Here is a 6,105-nt window from a genome sequence, read left to right as displayed (position 1 = left end):
CTATCGCCACCTTGTACGGCTTCTGCTGTGTTGGATGTCCGGTGTTCCTTCTCTGCGGCGGTCGGAACCTAGCACCTGGGGCAGGGGGACGATACTGCTGTCGCCCTGTCACTGGTGCCCTGGACTGGGATGATCCTGCTTCAAAAGCCCTTTTACGTGACTTGGATGCACTGTAGTTGTTGTTATTGTTCTCTTGGGTGAGACAGTCACTGATGTAAGCATTGAAGGTAGCCCTGGCCCCTGTACCCATGGTCTGCAGCATCTTTGGACTCAAGCCTCTCTGGAAACTGGCAATCTTCTTGGCCTCCGTGTTTACAAACTCAGGGGCATATCGAGCGAGATTATTGAAGGCATGTAGATACTCTTTCACAGATTTCGTCCCCTGGGACAGCCTCATGAACTCCCCAACCTTCATTTCAACCACACCAGGAGGAATGTAATTTCCCCGGAAAGCGGTGGTGAAGCGGTTCCAGGTGATTGGTGTCCCCTCTAGGTAGGTGGTACGGTGATGGGACCACCAAATCCCAGCGGGTCCTTGCAACTGATGTGCCGCATATTCAGCCTTGAGTTCTTCTGTCATCCGAAGAAGACGAAACTTCTGCTCCATGGTATTGATCCATTCATCTGCCTCGAGCGGTTCCAAGGCCTCCTTAAAGATTGGTGGCTTGGTATCCATGAAGTCCTTGAACGAACTGTACTGGTTGACCTCCCGACCACCCTGATTATCTCCACGACGGGTGTTGTCAGCTATGTTGCGCAAAGCTTCTTCCATGTTGCGCTGCATCTGTTCCATGTTGCGTTGGCTTCCCAGAAACTGCGCGAAAAACACATCCGCAGTGTACGGGGGAGGCGGTGGTGGTGGCGGTGTTGGTGCTCTGTCCTCAATCCGTTGAGACCCACCTCCGGATGTACCTGTTCCAAGGCCCGGATTGCTGCCACCCCCGCCACGTGTTTGTACCATCTGCATACGCCAATGATAAGCAATCGTTAGGAGTTGCCATCAATCGGTAGAAAATGTGAAAAATCGTGCCATACTGAATTTACTGGGGGAATAAATTCACACAATAAACAAAGGCACAACAACTCATTATCCACGCACAACATCACTAACAGATTACTTATCATTCACGCAACAAGGTTCGCGTACATCCAACTTGCCAGCATACATACACTGGACTTTCAGTATCAACTCATAAAGTCTTACACAGCCCAGATCCAAAAGTACATGACATGCCACGCAACATACATCACAAAAGAGGGAAGACTAGCTCTAGAGCCCTAGCATCTACTCGCTGTGGTCACTGTCCATGCCAGAGCCATCCTCATCCTCGTCACCACTAGCAGCTGCTCCTATCTCGGGATCCGCGTCCATCTCGTCCTCAGAGTCTAGCTCCGCGACTCCAGGTAGGTGGTGAGGGTGGAGCTGGTTATGCAGCTGGTGGATCTCCTCATGCAAGTTCTCATTGTACTCCTCGGCATTAGCTAGCTGCTGCTCTAGCTCTAGCTGTCGGGCCCTCAAAGTGTCCTCCTCGTGCCAGGCTTCATTCCTCTGTCCAAGCACATGGACTAGCATGCGCTCGCAGTTCCTGTGAGCAGTAGTCACCCTGTCCTTCTGCTCCCGTACTGCAAGCAGGTCCTGACTCAGCTCACTGTTCTTCTGGACTGCCTGGTCCCTCTCTCTGGTCACACGAGCCAACTCTGCCTGTAGCCTCTCAACCTCAGAGTCAAACTCACGCTGCAACTGACGCTTCTCATCCTGGATGGTGAGAAGAGACCCGGACAAGCGACCCAAACAACGCTCCAGGCCTCCATAGGTCTTCATCAACGCGTACATGGCACTCATAGCTGCACTGTCACTGTGCTGGTCCTCATCCGCACTCCTCTCTAGAGCATTCACCTCGGACTGATCCCACACCGAAGTGTAAGGGTCACCCCGGGGAAACACCCCAGCGAAGGCGTGGGCCAGCTCCTGTGGAAACCTCTCCATGAGGTCCCTCAAAACTGCGAAAGCTGCCCTGCTGGCACCGTGGAAAGGCGTGACACCTCGGGACTCGTACACCCAGCCGCCCCAAGCAGGGTCTCCTCCACTGGTAGGGACAACTGCCTCAATCCCCACCAGGGTCTCGTCACCAAGCGGCTCCTTATCCCAATAGTAGCGAGGCTCCCTTCCTTCGGGATACCCCATCGAACTGAGCACCCTCCAAAGCAAAGTGGGCATCCCAAACTCCTCTAGGAACTTGCTCTTATGTCGCGAGCTCCTAGCTGCCAACGGATGGCGAGGGGCCCGCCCACCAGTGGATTTGCGAGCGGTGAGCCTAGTGCGTGCCATCTGCTGCAAATGGAATACCGTGAGTAAGAGCGAGGATTACCTTTAATTATTTTATTTAGAATTGGGACAGATTAAATTAAGGGGGAAAGTAAGCAATGATATGACATGAACATGATGCATGCACGAACTTACGATCTCACAAACTTAGAAACAAAGGTTAACACTAAGCGGTATATGCGGTGGCACACAACGTTCTCTCATAACGTAACTAGCGTTCTAAGCGAGAACGTGGTTAGTGTACCTGCAGAAAACTCATTTCAGCCCACCCACAATATGATCATGCAGAGCAAGAATTTAAAACCATGCACTTCACATACACAGACACCCGTCCATGCATGTGACGTGCTACTACCCACATCATCGCCCTATTGACGGCATCGCCTCTCAGGACGGAATTCCCAGCATGCGGTACTGTTCCCAAGACACACCAACATGTGTGCATGACACAGCACCTGACAACACTTCCCTAGACCGGCAGTGTATCCGATCATGCTCTCACAACTCCCACTTACCATGACGTAGAGGAAGAATTGATCCATACATTACCACTCAAATGAATGGCACTCATACTATTGCACGCCGTATGAGCGACGAAATAAAATATGATGTATTAACCCCCAAGTCAGTACTTAGCTAGCCACCTTAGAGTCCTTAACTGGGCATAAAGGATATGACCATGGCACACTAGATAGTTTTCCAAAACTTAGTTTAACACCTTGATCTTTATTAATTACTAAAATCTTTCATTAAACCGGTTTAGACTTTTGTTTAGAATGTACTTATGAACAGTAACTCGCTAAACCTTGCTCCGATACCAGCTGTAACAGAACCGACCAAATTATAAGAGATTAAGCCTAATAGTGACCATTTGCATAGTCGAACTATCACGCTTAAGCCCATATAATCCCGGTAGTCCGTGAAATCTCGAAGGATTTCAAACCACACATCGCATATACAGCCAAGATCGTAATAAGTTTAGCGGTCGCCATCCACAAGCACATCCAGATTACAAGATTCATAAAATACATCGGAGTGCTTAAAGTTATTACAAACCAAGTTCTTCAAGTAGCGGAAGTTTCATAGTTTGAAATTACAACACACACGATAAGTCTGATACAGTGCCATAGTTCGGTCATTCCCACAAAAGCAAAAGAAGAGACGGAGTGACCATTGCCCTTGGTCTAGTCATCCCCCATAGCTGGGTACAGACAGAGGATGCAATAACCATAATGCATTTGACCATCTGCAAAACAACATGGGAATAGAACCCTGAGTACAAGAAGGTACTCAGCTAGACTTACCCGTCATAAACTTAAAATAAAGACTCATCAAGGATCATGAAGGCTATTTAGTGGGGTAGCTGACAACCATTTTGCAAAGACCGCAAGGTTTTATTTTCCGAACCTACATAAATCTTTTCTTCTTTTAATCTGCTCAAGTTGAAACTATCATTATCTATTATCTAGGTTTGCTCCTGTGCTATTACAAGCAAGTATGAGACTATGATAGTACCTCATCACAGCAGTCATAAATCCGTTTCATTATAACCCAAGTGTTTATAGTCCTTACTACGAGGACAGGGCTCATGTCAAGTGCTCACTATCCAGGAGCGATGGCGATTCGAATCGATTTCTAACCAGCTGGCGAGGTATTCCCCACACAAACCACACTCACTGATCAAGTGAGCTACAGATCACCGTATTACACTATCCAGGACCAATTCGCGGGTTCGGCAGGCACCGCCAGTACCCGAGGACCGTTCCGGCGACCGAGGTATCCAAGGTATACCAAGGTTGCGCGCCGCGCCCTCGTCGTTCTCCTCAACCACCACCAATACAGCGCATGGCGGCTCGATTCCCAGCCCGGATAGTGTTCAGGCTTCGCGGTCGGAACGACTTATCCTTCCAGCTAAGTGTGGGGCATGCGTTCAACATGACAAGAGGGCCGTCAACGATCGGTCCTTAATCGACACAGGCAGGGGCACCATGGTCAACCCACCATAAGACCCTGCCCGGTCTCCAATTACATTCCACACTTGGTTATTTCTTTCCCCAGCAACCACTGCTTAATCAAGCAGGTATCCACCTATATCTCGCAGGTGACAGGACATCACCCGACTTTTACCGGACTAAGCAAGCTAAGCATAGACTCCGCGCCTATCTACATAGGACAAGGTAGATAACGAGTAGGGATAACAAGGAGTACATATGCAGCAACGGTATCAGGCAACTCCTATCACGTAATATGCAATATAGTAGAATAAGTATAGCACTTTATATAAGTTAGCGAGAATAGGGAGACTTAGAATGCTCCGGGGCTTGCCTTTCTCAAACGTGCTGGGTCGGTGATCCGGACACTCCTGCAAATCCTCTCCGGGTTCCTGTGCTTCCGGAGGTTCCTGCTCCTGAAGCTCCTTGGGTTCCTCGGTTCCCACCTCGTTTTCCTGCGAGCCTGTATGATGCATATATGCTCATGAGTGGAGTGCGAGATGCCCGAGTGGATGCTTATATGAGAGAGTACCAAAGGAGTCATGTTATGATGCATAGGTAATGCACTTGGTCATGCTTATTACAAGGTAGTCAACATCATCCAAGAATAAACAATTGAATCAAACATCTAATACATTCTCTTCTATAATTATTTTTCAAATGACATCAGCAACCTACATGATGCTTCAAAGATACACCAAACCCAACTTAGTCCATTCAACCCATATACACAACCATTCAAAATTTTCTTTATTCATTTCTAAGCCCATTAAAAATCACATGCAATTCTGTTCATCAATAAATTCCAGAAAAATTACAGGAGACTACTAGTTAATCATAAAGTCCACTGTAAATTTTTCATAATTTTTGGTTACTTATTTTGAACCACAAAAATCACAAGATTAAGTAATGAAGTAAGTATAATCACCCTACTGAGGTATAAGTGTCAAACAACAGATTTCATATTTTTACAATTTGTCTAATATCATAAGAAACATCCACAAAATTTTCCAGATTTATTGCATGACTCAATTAATTATTAAAAAATCATAAAGTACTGCCATGCAAGCATTTAAATTACCATAAATTCATTTATACACCAAATAATATGTAACAATATTTTCTCAGTGAGTAAACACACATGCAGAGCCAGCAAAACAAGTTTCACATTTTTCTGAGCCATATTTCATTTACTATGCATTTTCCAAGTTTAACAAAAACATGGATTAATTATACTTACACAGAAAAGTTACTCAAACATGACATGCAATCATACTAGGATATAGATCTGGAAATAAGGAACACACCAAAATTTATTTCACCATTTTTGGAGCTATATTCATCAAGATATGGATTTTTGAACATTTAAATCATTTTCTGGAAAAACTTTTAAAACGGAAAACCACCTAAAACACTAAACGCACCCGGATCCATTCCCTCGGAGTCACTGACAGGCGGGACACGTGAGTCAGAGGACCCCACCTGTCATCCACCCCGTGACCCCGCTAGGTGCACCCGGTGCAGTGCACCCGCGGCCGCTGACGAGCGGACCCGCCTGCCAGCCGGGCCCGCTGGCCAGGACACCGAGAGGGGAGAGGATCGCCGACGACGGCTCGCCGCCGGTGATGCCTCTCGGCCGGAACCAACGGCACCAACACGTTCGCCTCCTTCTTGCGACTCGATCCCACCCCTTTACTCGCCCTGAAACCCCGCACAGCGAGTTGGCCACCGGCAATGGCGGACCGGCGGCGCTGCCGCAGCGGTGCCGGCCACCACGCTCCGGTAGAG

Source organism: Sorghum bicolor, chromosome 7, assembly GCF_000003195.3.
Source record: "Sorghum bicolor cultivar BTx623 chromosome 7, Sorghum_bicolor_NCBIv3, whole genome shotgun sequence".
Classification (NCBI taxonomy): Eukaryota; Viridiplantae; Streptophyta; class Magnoliopsida; order Poales; family Poaceae; genus Sorghum; species Sorghum bicolor.
The sequence above is the reverse complement of the archived record's forward strand: the minus strand, read 5'-3'. Positions refer to the sequence as shown.